This window comes from Pinus tabuliformis, chromosome 1_2 (assembly GCF_031772625.1).
Source record: "Pinus tabuliformis cultivar Carrire ecotype Pingquan chromosome 1_2, CPIR1, whole genome shotgun sequence".
NCBI classification, from domain to species: Eukaryota; Viridiplantae; Streptophyta; class Pinopsida; order Pinales; family Pinaceae; genus Pinus; species Pinus tabuliformis.
The window spans coordinates 110,544,553-110,560,457 of record NC_142298.1 but is presented as its reverse complement, the minus strand read 5'-3'; the positions used below and the strand labels follow the sequence as shown (position 1 = coordinate 110,560,457).

Sequence of the window (15,905 nt, the reverse complement as noted above, 5' to 3'; positions counted from 1 at the left end):
AGGTAGATATATCAATCCATATTTAAGGTTCTTAACAGGTTGTCCCAAAGTTAGATCATCAATAGGGCAACATATTACCTTAGTGAATGTAGAATAGAATGAGTAGTTGGGAAGAAGTTAGGGCATGTACGGTAAAGAAAGTGAATGAAAGCTATTGAGCAGCCTAAGGATAGTAAATCATGGATTGTTAGTGGCAGTGAAGAAGCCCTAGGAGAGGGAAAACTTAGAGCCCTAGATCTATTTAGATCTAGAAGTATATGCAGTGCTTGAACAACATTTTAGTGGACCTATTGTTGGGTGGGATACTAGGAAAATCCCTAAGAGTCTGTCATACGTGAGGAGGAAAATAAAAAAAGTGTGGGTTGTGTAACAAGCCCTAGTTAAGTCATTTAAATGAAAGATAGAGGACTGATAAGAGGGTAGATTTTTGGAACCCTAATACATTACAAGTTTGGCACCGTTAAGAATTTTGTTGAAACCCTAAAAATACATCAAGTACAGTGTACTATTAGGATGAAAATTTGGAGCCCTAAGAGCTGCAATATGAGAAATGTTATTGATAAGAGGGTTGGTTGAATAAACTACAACCATTGTTGGTTTCTGATGTAAGGGAAGTATGAGTACTTCTGACACAAGCTGAGGCTTGTTGATGAATTCTCTCTGGTCGAGAGGGAGTGAGCATGGATTTCTCCTCTCAGGTTGGGAGGGAGTATGTTTCAACACCAGTTCTCCCTATTTCATGTACTAGGTTAGGACTAACAACCATAATTATAGTGCATGCATCATGGATAGGGAGAATGGTGATTTGAATTAGTATGGTTCTCCTTGTGTCAAGTATTGTGACAAACTATGAATAATATCCTAAGTCAAGTACATTGACATGGATAAGGAGAATGGTGGATTGGATAAGCATCTTTGACAGACATTCTTAAGTCATGTAGTGTGATGGATTAGGATGAAAATCCCAAGTCACATGTACTCTGAAAATAATGGTCTAATGGACAAACATTTCCTTGAGGGAAATGGTCCGATGAAAGATATACTTCGGGTATCCTAGGTGGAGTATCTACCTCGTGTTGTTTTTCCACAATACTAGAGTCTAGGATAGAATATTAAATCACTCTCGATGCCAATCCAAGTTTCACAACAAGACTACTTTTCACAATGAAATAATATACACCAATAAATCTACTCGTGGACAAAATATATATAACCTTTTACAAATTTATACAACCACCCAACTTCGTTATATTAATGAAACTGATAATAAAATTGTTTAAGTCTTCCGTACCAGGAATAATGCCCCCACATCCACTAGTACAAGATATAAAACTAGGGTTTGGTGTTGGTCACTTTGACAACCAATCTACCCTGAACAAGATACACTGACCATCTGGTTGATGTAGCGTTATCTCAGCTCCTCTCGGTCATACCCTGAACAAACTTGCCCAGTCCTTCAGCTCCCGATATGCAGCAACACAACTCTACCTTTATCAATGAACCAGTGCAATTAGGTCACTGAACTCGGCTCCACCTACTCTCTCGTTGATTGTTAGTCCTTCAACGCATAAACAAATCGAGATTTTTATGGAGTTGTTCACAATTCTGTTTGTGAATATTTCTCAACTGCCCATTGCTGCTCCTCATCTCTTTTGGGAATTTCTTCCTACTAATGCCTTATTGTGATACTTGATGAAGGCACACTTAGGGCTTGAGGGCTTCCCACTATCACTGTTGAATTTCCTTCTCCAAATATGAACTTAGGGCATGGAGGACTACCCAACTTTTGCTATAAATGTCCTTCTCTATAAGGCAAGTCTAGGGCTACAAACTACTCCTAGCTGATCATACCTTTGAGATATTCTTTTTCCTCTTCTAACAATCCCTTAGTCCTTCAAGATATTTTTTCCTTAGGGCTTGAAGAAATCCTCTACAATCCTCCACAATTTTTTCTTTAGGCTGCTCCAACTCTGCCACTTCTAGCAGGCCTAAAGTCCTTCTTAGGTCACTGCACTTAGGGCTCATATATGGACCACTTTCATGCTACCCTCCATCAGTCCACAAATGTCCATACAAAACCAATCAAACATCAACAATACATATCTCTCTATTGTAGCATCTGCTCACTGGTTAGGGCATCCAACCACTATGATTACCCTTCCTCTTGGTTGCTAACAATCCTCCAAAAGTTGTCCTCTTCTAGGACACTACATCCTGTAGAAAATAATCAACTCAAGAAGATGACCAACTGTCATGCAACCCCCTGCTAATCCTCTTAACATACATGTAGCTATTGTTGATGAAATTGCTTGTAGGATGTACCAATCACTGTCCAACTAGGACCTCCATCCAATCTGATCCAAACTAGGAACCAACACTTAGAAACATAAGAGAAACAACATACCTTATAAACTATTGTGCATACCTTCAGATCTGGGCATTGGTTAGGGCACACTTGTATCCCACGTCAACCCTCCAACAATGGTCAATCTCCCCTCAAAACTCTATAGCCTCCTTCCTTTCACATGCTCCTGCACTCGACTGCCTTTGAAGTCTACTATGGCCACTTTTTTAGGTTGTTTTGACCCTCCTAAACAACCCTACAGTGGCTCGACATTATTTTCTCAGGGTGTTGTACATTTTGGCCTACACAAACAAAGGTATACTCCACCAAATGATGCACAAACAGCTCGTCTCCAACTCAGCCAAACTACAGATTGCCACACCCTTCAAACAATCACAAGAGAGTCCTAAACAACTCCTCTATCCTTTTTTGAATATGCCTCTTGTTAGTTCCAGTCTTCGCAGTCTGTCACCAGGGATCAACATGAGCTCTTACTATGTCTGGTTTTGTTATATGTTTTGCACATGATGTTCAGCACAAAAAATGTCACAAGTGTTTCTATCAGAAGGATCTCAGAAAAATCTTTCCAACGGCATATCACACTCTCGTAACTGGTTCCTGGATTATAAGAAATGAACGAGTGATTCTTGGTTATGCATGTTTTGAGGTCAGTTGCTGCACACAATGACAAGTTTAGTTCAAAATCAGTTTCTAAAAGAATGGTAAGGAATTTTTTAAAAGTGAAAGAGGTTTTTGTTCATCACATACCAAATAAAAAAAACCTCCTTCAGTTTATGCACAGGTGCTACTATGTGGGATATATACAGTGATATTTGGAGCTTATATTAAAACAAAGCAAATTTTTCATATTTTTTACTGTTTTAGTCATTTTAGTACGGGACCATTTTACAGCCGATGGAAAGTAATTTTGCAAAACCCAAGGAGTTTTTTGTTAAGAACGAGCCATATAACAAAAACCTCTTTCAGTTTATTCACAGGTGTCATGGATTGGGATGTGTGACTAGATCTTTACAGCTCATTTTCACAGAATTAAATTTTTAATGATTTTCTGTTTTAGAGATGATTTTGTGGAACCGATTACGAGCTAATGGAAACGAATTTCCCAAATTTGAGAGAGGTTTTTCTCCAGAACTACCTTATCTACAAAAACCTCTTTCAGTTTTGCAACAGGTGTTATGGTTTAGGAGATACGAGTTCATCTTCAGCACCTATTTTCATAAATTCGGCCCAAGTTTAATGTAACTAATTCTATTTTGAAGAAAATGGTTGAGCTCAATCCCTTAGTACAAGGATGAGAAAATGTATATATTCTATGAATTTCATAGTGTAGGGGTTGGATTTTGGTAGAGGGTTGGACTCTTGGGAAGATCTTGGCACACTATTGTACATATTTTTCATATTTTGGCTAAGGAAAGATCAGAGGTTTTGCAGCACCTGTTGGGATTCTTGTGGCTTTCAGTTCTTGATGGTGTTATCTCTCAGTTTATTGTAAGTTTATTCATGTTTAATGTATGCCATTCCCTTCTTATGCTTCTGAAACTAAATGAATGAGTAAATGAGGTTGAATTCATTGTTTACAGTGCTCTTCCTTTAAATTTGTTTAGTTTTACATGTTTTCGCCAGTTTGGAGAGGATCCATGTTCTCCTTTTCCCTCTTCATCTCCTTGTCATTCTGATCCATCCATACACCTGACCAAAGACATCAAGACTATTGCCTACCTCGCCCCAACTCAAATTCTGCAAAGATCTGACCTTAATCCCCGCACCCAAAATTGGTTTTCCCATTTCTCCAACAAAAAACTCAAAAATCTAAATCAAACTTTCCTATCTCTTTACTAGCCTAAAATCAGTATTAAATTTGAGTCATCTTAGCCCCTTTGAAGACCTTTTGCCGAGATAGACCCAGAGAGAGCCCTCTCCTGTCCTCGTAGGGCTAGCTACGAGGCTGAGCGTGGTTTGATGTAGCCTTGAGTTTTGCCTTCCTCAGCCTGAGGCAGATTTGAGCGCTAACACCTCTAATCCAATGTTATCTGAATCGGTCGGTCCTTCTGATTTTGGCACAAAACCGGTTCAAACAGGGCCTCTGAACTGGAATAGGATGGTTTAGTATCAAACCATCCAGTTCAGGACCGATTCTGTGCAGTTTGTACCTATGCAGGCCAACACAAAAAAATTGCCTTTTTTTATTTTTTTCTTTTTTCAATTGGTTGGCCTACTTCTAACTGTTCCCTAGCCTAGCCTAATATTCAAGCCTATGGCCCTCAACCTAATAATCAAGCCTATGGCCCTAGTTTTGCTATGCAATTCATGGTAATTTTAATTTATTAAAGTTATAATTTTACTTTAATTTTTAACATTACCATGAAAAGACTTAGGATGTTTCAGAGTGGTTCCAACCTAATTAGATTTCATATGGAGAAGGTATAATTTTATATTTCACTTAAGATCCAGAAAACTTAACAATTTTTCAGGATTTCGGGATTGCGGGGATTGCAACATTTCCATTTGATTTTATCATGTACGAGGGTATGGAACTAGTATCATTTCCACTAGATTTTTTCATGTACGAGGGTATGGAACTAGTATTTAATAAAGAGTACCAAGCCCTTTATGTAGTTTGATGTTAGTGGAATTGGTTTTCGAGTTCCTCTATCATGACTACTGAAAATGTACCCATCACTCAAACAAAATCTTGACATGACATGCTACATTTTGCTATCTTATTTTAATGCCTAAATGGTTATATTGATGATGAAGACCCCAATATAGGAAATGATTTTGATGATATGTAGGAATTTGTTGTAGCATGATTTTTTGGGGATGTTAGAGTCCATGTAGAGGCTATTTGTTGATGTATTTTCGATTCAGAGATGGATTGCACTCAATGCTATTTTGGTTATGTGCACCCTTACATGCTATGTAAATGAGAACTTTTGCATATGTGTATAAATGATTTGTATTCATATGGATGCACATGAATATATATGTTTTTCTTTAAAATATGAATATTTTACAAGTTTTTGGTAAACCAGTCTTTTTATTTTCTAGTTTTTTACCAGTTCCTAGTCCACAAGGTTTTTGGGTTCAATCATTGGTTCGTTTTGATAACATTGCTATAATTTGTGGCCCTAATAGAGATATTCTTCTCCTTATGTGAGTTGCTTGTGTTTCCTTGGATGTGTGCTCAAATGCCTCAATGCCTCCTCCTTTTATACTCTTCTCAAGGGCTCCAATGAATGCCCTTGTGGGCTTGTCCAACTGTCATGAGGGAAAATATTTCCCTAGTCGACCATAAACTTTAGCGACAATCCCACACACATACTTCAAAAATTAATATCTTCACTTGTAGACCTCTAATTTTGATGATTTTCATTGCCACTAGTTTCTCTAGAGGTCCTCTATCATCTCCATCGGTCAAACCATCAAACCTCATCATAGTTTCACACTCACATGCTTGGGCACAAAGCCCACAGGCTTGGGTTCTTAGCCCATAAGCCACTTTTTTTTTCCAACTCCTCCACAACCCTCTAGCCTAGGGTTTGTAGAACCTCCTAAGCTACCAATCTCAACACTTCAGTGAGGCGGTGTGGTGTGCTATGAAATTCCTCCCAATAATGTGATCTGATCTTGTGAGAGATAGAGTGTACCTATCAAGGCCTTGGTAATGTGAAAATTCTGACTATGATGATATTTTGATGCTTATTAATCTAAATCTCTTATGAGAATATTTCAACTTGACATAGAACTGTTGATTCATTATGAATACCTCCCTAATTAAGATAGACTGTTGGAAAAGTAACTAGGTTAAATTCGTACTCGTTAAAATTGGAAACTCGGTCCAAAATCCACATGGGTCATCTTATTTATGACAGTTGATATGTTTGTTGGATTCCTCTCTCTGAGAGGTGTAGGATTGATCTAGAGATCATCTGATTCCGACATGTACAAATGAAGTTATGAATTTATTTTGACTATGGACAAATTGTCAAGGTTGGCTAGCAAACTTATGTAGGCTCAGAAGCCCAACAATCACATCTATTCATCCTCAACATTTTATATAAATACATGATGCCTTAGCCTCATTTGGATACACTCACACTTCACACATCTCTCTCTCTCCTCATTGATTGGGTACGGATTTTTGGGCAACTTTCTCTCTTCACATGTGCAAAGGAAAGTAGGTGAAATTTCTGTTTTTGGACGTTGACTGCATTGAACAAATTTTGGGATAGTTTGACCATGCGTTGATGAGAATATTTGAACACTTTGTCTGCAATTTTTGGTGGATAATTTTTGTCCCAACAGGCTGCATTTCTGGGCACATAAATCGAGCCTAAATGTTGACTTTGACCAACATTGACTGTAGCTAGGGTTGACCGCGGGTGGACTATTTGACCAAAATTTGACTTGGTTGCTTTCTGACTGTTTTGAGGGCTGATTCATCATGTGTTTGGAGGCTGAAATTGACTAAAGTTGACCAATTTGTTGAGGGTCAAAACTTCCCTGTTGACCAACGTTGACTTTTATGGTTAGTTCTCTTTTGTTACTATTATAAATTACTAGATTTGTAAATTGTACTATCTCTCTCTCTGCTGAACTATTGAAGACTATAAGAAGAATTTATCAAGGGTTTCCCCACATTGGCATTTGTCCCTGGATGGTGCCACATCTTGTGTCTTCTTGTCTTGGATTGTCTTCTACTATTTATTTTTATGTTCTATCTGCATTTTACTATCATGTTGATGTGATTGATAAACTGGACATTGATATTGGGCTAATAAATAAATTGAAGTAAAATTGCTCTTAAGCATAGAACATATCATTGTTGCCTAAAATTAACAGTATTTTATGTAAATAAAGAAAAAAAAAATATTTGTTTCAAGCACGGGTTTCATGCTCAAGTTTAGGTTAAACATGTTCATCATGCTTTTAGGGAATTGTTGAGTCAAAATAATTAATTGAGTCAAATTCCATTTGGACTATTTGTAAGAAAAGGAAAAAGGGATTTTTTTTAAAAAGAGTAAAATAATTCTCCACTAGACCAAGTCGGCCCTCCTATTGGTTAAGTTGGAATGATCAACAGGCATGACCTTTCACATTAAAAAACTACTATATATTGGTGTGGATCATCTAACAAAATTCATATAGCTCGTGGAAGTTCTTATGAGAAATATGTGAATCTCTATAACAGGTAAATATAAGTATCTTTGGAGCTGAACATGCTAATTATTTTTGTTATATAATCCAGAATTTGATGTGAAGGAATGTGATGTTTATGAAGCTAGGAGTCTGTAAAAAAATTGCAATTTACATAGGGAAAAAATTTGGGTTGATGTTCTGATGAAGTATGCGAGTTGTATTGGCTAGGATATGCGAAGTTTTCCATTGAAGGATGGTCAAAGTTTAGAGGAAGCTTGATTTTGACTATGACTTGGAAGGAGGGCTAACTTGGGTATGTTATGAAGGAAAGTGTATTGGTCTTGGTCTTGATATCTCATTTTGATATGGCTATGAAGAAGAGGATTTCTTGGGTTTTCCCTAGTTGCGGGATTTTTCCTTGGGCTGGAAGCCTTTATCTTGTGTTTTTTGTCTCTAGTGATCTTCATGTTTTTATTTTGGTAATTGCTTGACAAAGAAAAGAAACAAAAATAATTGAATAAGAATCCAACTAAGTTCACAAGTATTTGTCATGAGAACTCATTTTTTTTTTACAGGAACGGTTATGGGATTTCATTAAGTGTTTGGAGAAAATCCATAATATCGGTTACAAGAGATGAAACTAATTTCTTGGCCTCTCTCCAACCATCGAATCATGGCGCACAAGCTTATAAATCGCCTGTTTTTACAATTTTTCACTTGCCTTCTTGCTGCTGATTTCCCAAGATTATGAATGCATACAAACTGGTTTACCAGAAAACAGAAAAACATAGCATATTAGGGAATTGGATCCCAGAAGATTTCATTATCTCTGAGTAAAGTTCCAACACCTAGCTGAGCTGCCTTGTTTGCCTCTATGTCTGCTTCTTTGTTGTTGCTTCTTAGGATATGAAAGAATTCTAAATTTAGGAGCTTTATCATATCTTTAATTCTTGTAATTGCCCTTGCAAGTCGTAGATCTGCTAGTTTCATGTTGATCACCATTGCATTAATGATGACCTGGGAATCTCCAAAAACAACCACTTTTTTGTGTCCCAGTTAATTGAGCATTTTAATCCCTTGGAACAGAGCCATGGCTTCAGCTTGGATGCTTGAAGAGTGGCCCAGTCCCCATGCAAATCTATGTATAGTTGTCCCTGTTGGATTTATAATGAGACCTCCCGCTCCAGCCCTTCCTGGATTTCCCTTGGCTACCCCGTCAAAGAAGAGGGTGGGGATTGTTTTCTTGGACAGCCAAGATTTAAATTCCTCTTCAGTTTTCCTTATTTTCCAATCTTTGAGATTTATATGTGTAGCTAGCGAACTTTGAAAAGTGAGGTTGAGGACTGCTCCAAACTCTATGTCCTGCTGATTTAAGTTTGTGTCATCACACTTGTCTCATAGCCATTCATTTAGTTGACCTTTCACTGTATTTGCTACAAGTTTATAATGTTGTTCCTTGCCTCTAAAAATTCTTCTATTCCTCTCCAGCTAGATCTGCCAACTGATAAATTTTGGCAGTGCATTCCATGCTGCTTTGACAATTTTATTTTTTGGGGTTGGGCCTGGGTACCTGGCCAGCCACCCAGCAAACAAATCCTGGACAGATTGGGGGAGGATGGGCATTTTCTCTGCTCCCAGAAGCTCGAACCAGATCAGTCCTGTATAGTTGCATGCCAGTGAAAGATGAAATGCAGTTTCCGAGCTTTCTTTACACAATGTGCATCTTGATGGTCCTAGGAATCCCCTCTTCTGGAGTCTGTCATCTGTTAGGATTTTTTGATGACATAATAGCCAGCAAAAATAATCGATTTTTGGAATGGTTGGGGAGTTCCAAATACCTATCCAGGGTGCCGGATTTGGGGGCATGTGAGGCCTCTCCATGAATTTGGAGTACCCTTGAGACATAGTGTAACCAATTTGTTTTGGTCCCCAGCCTCTCGAGTCTTTCTGTTTTGCATGCAAAGGAGCCACACCATGTAGCATTTCCAGCAATGCATCAAAATCTGACTGCAGCGCAGGAGGGACGCTGATCTTCTTCTAGCCAGACCAGCAGTCCCCACTCCAGCTTGAGATGTCCTAGAGCATGGTTATGTTAGCTGCGTCCATCCAATCTTTCAGTTCGATCCCAAGATTCGAGTTCGCCAGCGGTGATCTGCCCATGATGCTATCATGCCATAGCCTAATTTGCTTGCCGTTTCCTGGCACCCAGAATGCGTTTTCTCTAATGCGTGGCCCCACTTTCATGATTAAGGCGCTGAGGGGGGTCCTGTTATGCTCTTTTGGATGCTCCAGGCACCTCAGTCTCTTCCCTCTGAAGTATTTCCTCCACAACGCCCGTTGCACCCATCCTGGCTTTGGAGCAATGATCCTCCATATCAGCTTGGCTCCCATTGCTAGATTTTGCATGTTTAAGTTCTTGAAATTTAGTCCTCCCTCCTGCAATGGCCTGGAGACTATTTCCCAATTAACCAGGGGAATTCTCTTTTCATTCTGTTTGCCTCCTTTCCAGAGGAAATTTCTAATTTGCTCCTCCATCCTCTTAATGATTCCTACTAGCGCCAAGAGAATAGAGAATTGAAAAAGTGACAGACTGCTTAGAACTGATTTAATGAGGACTGACTTTCCGACAATGTTTAGCCAGGAGGATCCCCAGGCCTGCATTTTTGCCTTGAATTTTTCAATCTGGGGGAGCCAATCCTTGCTCATAGCCCTCTTATGAAATATGGGCAGCCCAAGGTACTTAAAAGAGGTCCAGGTTGTTGAGGCTGCAAAGCCTAGACACCTGGCTATGGAATTTGCCGCAACAGCTGATATGTTCCAGCAGTAAACATGGCACTTACCCCTGTTTAGTTCACTGCCCGATGCTTGGCAGTAGTCCTCCAATATTTCTTTGAATTTATTTGCAGACATTTGAGTTGCAGCCCCTAATAACATGGTATCATCTGTGAAGAGGGCGTGGTTAATGCTCTTAATCCCTCTTGCTATGCACAATCCATTTAAGTCTTGATCTTGATGTTTCTTGTTTAGATAGAAACTGAGGATAGAGGCTTGCAGCACGAAGAGAAGGGGTGATAGGGGGCACCCCTGCCTCAGCCCTCTAGAAGCTTTGAAGAAATCTGCTGCTCTGCCATTTACTAAGGGTGCAATCCAGGGTTCTGAGATACAAGCTTTGATCCACTTGATAAAATTTTGACCGAAGCCTAGCTTGTGCAGTACAACAAACAAAAAACTATGTTTTACACGATCAAAAGCATTTGCTAAGTCAAGTTTAATGACCATACCTTTTTCTTTTCGACGGAGACTGGAATGGATCGCCTCTTGAACCAGGATGAAATTATCTACTAGCTGCCTACCATGTATAAATCCACCTTGATTTTCCGGGATGATTTTAGGGAGGATTTTCTTCAACCTGTTTGCTATAACCTTGGTAATCACTTTATATCCAATGTTGCATAAGGATATAGGGCGAAATCTATTAAAAGTGTTTGCCCCTTTCTCTTTAGGTATGAGGGCAAGGAACGCTGAATTTGTGCAGCCTCCAATTTTTTGGCACTCTTGGGACTTCTGGATCATTTTGAAGAGTTCCTTCTCAACTATCTGCCAACACATCTGAAGAAACCTAGGCATGAAACCATCTGGGCCCAGGGCTTTATCGGGCTCCATTGCAAAGAGTGCTTCCTTAACTTCATCTTTGGTGATTTTACCTTCAAGAGCCTGGTTTATTTTTGCTGAGATGAGTTTAGGAACAACATCTAGTAGATTGTCATTTTGGCCAGTTTCAGTGCCCTCACTGTACATATTCTCAAAGTGAGCTGAAGCTGCTTTTTTAATGCTGCCAAAATCTTTTAAAGTGAAATTTTCTATTTTGATTTCTGATATAGAATTTCGGCATTTCCTGGCTTGAGCCTACTTGTGGAAAAATGAAGAGTTTCGGTCCCCAGCTTTGAGCCATAGACTTCTTGATTTTAGTCTCCAGAATTCTTCTTCTAATAGACACGCCTTATGGAACTTTTGCTATAGCTGTGATTCTTTATCCAACTCCTCTTTTGTGATTTCGACAGTTTCTAGGTGGAGGTGTTGTTTTTCTAGCTCATTTTGAATTAATTTTCTATCCACAGTGGGGTTTGGCAAGGTCTTAACCCATCCTTTTAGCATTCTTTTAACTCTGCGCAGTTTTTCCTCCCAAATAAAGAAGGGAGAGCCTCTGACTGGCTCTTTCCAGCAATCTTTGACCCTTTGCATGAAATCTACCTCTTTGGTCCATAGTGAGCTGAATCTAAAAGGGATGGGCCCCAGATCCTTGGGAGCCAACAACTCTAGGCTGATGGGTTTGTGATCCAAAACACTGCTATGAAGAATTCACATTCTTGACTCTAACCCAAGAAGCAGGAAAGAGCTTTGAACAAAGAACCTATCAAGCCTTGCTGCAATGTGACCTGGTCCAATTCTTTTATTTGACCATGTGAACATGCCTGTAATCGGCTTTATGTGCAGCAGATCCCAGTCTTGCATGAGATCTTCCGCCCATTCTCTGTTGGGTGTGGAGCCTGATTATCTTCTATAGTACCGGCATATTGGACCCCAGTTCAAAATGGGGCGGCAACGCCGCCCGTAAAATAATTGCTGCCGTGGGGGGTCAAGGGGGTGGCGGCAGCGACTTTTGGAAGGCTAGTAAAGAAATGATTTGGTTACAAAGCTTTATGGGTGAATTGGGTAAGGAGCATGATATGGGCACGTTACACAGTGATAGTCAAAGTGCCATTCATCTTGCAAAGAACTCAGCATTTCATTCCAGGACAAAACACATACAGCTCAAGTACCATTTCATACGATCAGTGTTGGAAGATGGAGAGTTGAAGCTGGAAAAGATACACACTAGCCAGAACCCTGCAGATATGCTAACAAAAGTTGTAACCAGGGAGAAACTGAGAATATGCTCAGTTTCAGTTGGTCTTCAAGAATGACGATGAAGATGAGAAACAGCCAGGTCCAAAGAGGAGTCATTGTCCAGCAAATGGAGCAGCGGTGGAGTTGCTACAATCAGTCTCCAAGTGGGAGATTGTTGGGTGTGGAGCCTGATTATCTTCTATAGTACCGGCATATTGGACCCCAATTGAAAATGGGGCGGCAACGCCGCCCGTAAAATAATCGCTGCCGTGGGGGATCCAGGGGGGGCGGCAACGACTTTTGGGAGCCCCCCCCCCCTGGCGCGGGGTTTCGGGGGCAGTGCCCCCGAAGCTAAAAACAGCTGTAAAATTGCCTTGTAAAAGTATAGTAATTTCTAGTCAATCTGGGCCGTTCATTAGGCGGATGATCTGACGGTAGAACTTATGTTTAGTTTAGGGTTTTTTGCCCTAGAAGGCAACCCCTCTCTTTATATGAGGGCATTGTATTTGAGGCGGTGATATAGATGTGTATTCGGTGAGCAAGAAACATAGAGGTGAGACTGTGAGAGAAAACAAAGGATATTATAGCGGTTTTGCTGTAGGTTGTATCTCTTCATTTTGCTGGATAATAGAAAGGAAGGACTGGCTATTCGGGGTGGACGTAGCCCAAACTGGGTGAACCACGTATATCTGTGTCTCTCTTGTTTTGTGCGTTTTCTGTGTTTATATTTCTGCAATATTTGATGTGTTCCATTGCTCCGTAATATATAATTTTCTAACATTCTCTAGCCGAATCTCTGACTATACTCCCACCTCTTTTTTCTGATGAAAGGAGGGTGAGATTTAGATCTCCACCTATGATTATGTTTTCCAAATTTTCCAGATCTGTCAGGCTTTTGATAGAGTCCCAGTAGTTTCTTTTCTCACCTGCATTGTTAGGAGCATAAACATTGAAAAGGCAAATAATCTCCTTTGATTCTAGGTGCTGCATTTTAAAAAAAATCCAATGGGTATTTGAAAACTCAGAGATTAGTGAGAACTTATTTGTGTTCCAGAGCGATCCAAGTCCTCCCGATGCTCCACGGGCAGAGACTGCATGCACTCCACTTTTGTTCCAAAATTTTTTGCTTGTTTGGAGGAAAGTTGTGTCCTCCAATTTGGTCTCCTGGATGAGGAGGATATCCGGGGCTTCTAATCTTATTAAACTCTTCATTGCTTCTTCCTTAGCTGTGGTGCCCATTCCCCTACAATTCCAGGAGACTATCTTCATCATTTATTTTTGCCTTGTTGAGCTCCCTTGGAGCTCTGGGATTGGATCCTCGTCATCTTCGGGGTTTTTGCTAGAAGCTTCTCTAAAGTTGGCTGGCTGCCCTGGAGCTTGTCCTTATAGGTTTCTTGCTCTCTTTTTTCCTTTGCAGACTTACGTCCTCTTGTAGATCTTCTGGGGGATGACTGGGTTTCGCCTATTTCCCCTTCCTCCTCCGATTCCTCAGACTCTTTGGTTTCCTCCTCTTCTTCTGGCATCCTCCCTTTGGATTTCTCTAGAATGGGGGAGATTTCAGAGGGGGAAGCTTCCTTGGTGGTTTCTGTCTCCTAAGTGTTCATGATTTCAGATCCAAGAATCTCGAATTTATTCCCTTGGCTTTCCATGGACGGTTTTGGAGCAGGGCCCGCTTGAGGAGCCTTGGCGTTTCCATTTGCATTCTTCCTATGAAAGGGTTTGGAGTGCTTTTCCTGGTTCCATCCTTCTTCCTTTCCTTTTTCTTCCACCCCTTTGGATGGGAAGTCTCTAGCAAAATGCTCATAGACATGGCACTTCCAGAATTTGAATGACAGCTACTCATAGTCCAGTTTCTGTATATGGATCCAGGGACCTACAACTATCTTGATGGCTTCTGGTAGTCCGACCTCCAGATCTACCTCCACACAGATTCTGGCACAGTCATACTGGTCCTTACTATTGGCCTTGTCTATAAATTTTCCTAGGGTATTTCTGATGTGCTTCAAAGAATCCCAGTTCCAGCAATGAACTAGGAGGTTGGGGAGTCTCACCCACACCGGGACCGCTGTTGGCACATCCACCGCCGGATCAAAGTCTGGCGTCCATTTGTTTAAATACAGTCCTTGAGGGTCCATGAAGTAGGGGCCATTCCTGAATATGAGATCTTTGTCTTCTTTTGCAGAGAATTCAAACAAAAAATATCCTCTCCCGAGGAAGTAAGAGGTTACCTTGTTTTGTATCAGAGGTGCCCAATTCCTGGCTACCTAGTTCTCGGTCGTCTTCGGGGAAGGCCAAAGTCCTGTAAATTGACCAACCAGGGCCCGATCTGCCAGAGAAAGAGCTACTTGGATCGGTCCTTCTAGCGGTAGGGCGATCTCAGGGATATCTTCCAGCCTCTTCACAAACTTCGTTGCTTCCATGCATTTCTTCTTAGGTAGGGAGGCCAACAGGGTTTTGAAGGCCTCTGCTGCGGATGGTGGAGAAGGAGGGGGAGTTGGCTCCTCCATGGAGAGCCAACAGCTCCAGCCAGGGCGGCCGCAGCCTGAAACAAAACCCTCGGCGGACCCCCGCAGGCACAAAACGAAACCCTCCGCGGGCACCCTCGCAGGCACCAGGCAGATCCTTCCATGGACTCCCCCGCAGGATAAGGGTGCGCGAAGTGTGGGCGCACACAGGCTCGGATCGCACTAAAAGAAGATCTCGCAAGCTCTATACGCTTAGTCTCAGAGGTTGCAGAGCACTCTCCAGTAATTAATAGAACTCACTTTTTACAACCAACTTATTCTATATATTTTGAAAACAATATCGTCAAGGTATAATAGATTGTAACAATTAAAATTGAAGTAGTAGATGTTCAAAACTTTGATAAAAACTACAAGGAAAAAAGACAAGTTCCCATTGCAGAAATTCTTAGAATATCATCTTTTGTTCTCAATTTTGTTGATGCTCAGTGTAATTAATCCCTTATGGAGGAGGTTGGGAGTAAATATCTCTTAGAGGTACTACACAACTTACAAAAATAAAAAAATCCAGGTCCTAATGGGTTCCCTGTAAATTTTTTGGGGGATGCTTAGACTTCATGGGAAAATATTTGAGAAGGCTTGTAAATTTATCAAGACCTATTGACAAGATTCTAACAGCTTTTAATGCCAACTTATAATACTTATTCCCAGCTCTAGCAACCCTCTCTCTATTGACCAGTTCAAACTGACCTCTCTTTGCAATTGTATAAGATCATCACAAAATTAATTGTCCGAAGGACTAAGATAAATTTATCTAACACTATTTTTGAGGAACAATTTAGTTTTCTGGAGGGCTGAAAGAAAGAGGAAGAAGTTGGCATTGCTAAAGTAGGTCTACACTCTATTAAGATTAAAAATTTGATGCCTATGGTACTGAAGGTTGATATCTCAAGGGATTATGACAGAGTGAAGCTCCTTTTCTGACTTGGGTATTAAAACGTATTTCCTTAGTTTCTTATATTGTACTTATAAATGGATCTACATCCCCTTTC

At 40.4% G+C, this 15,905-nt stretch overlaps 1 pseudogene; it reads left to right on the top strand.

Annotated features, from left to right (window-relative positions):
• Nucleotides 1–14,809: 14,809 nt before the first annotated feature.
• The window catches only part of LOC149204740 (oligouridylate-binding protein 1 pseudogene), a 112,061-nt pseudogene continuing 110,965 nt past the window's right edge, over nt 14,810–15,905 (top strand).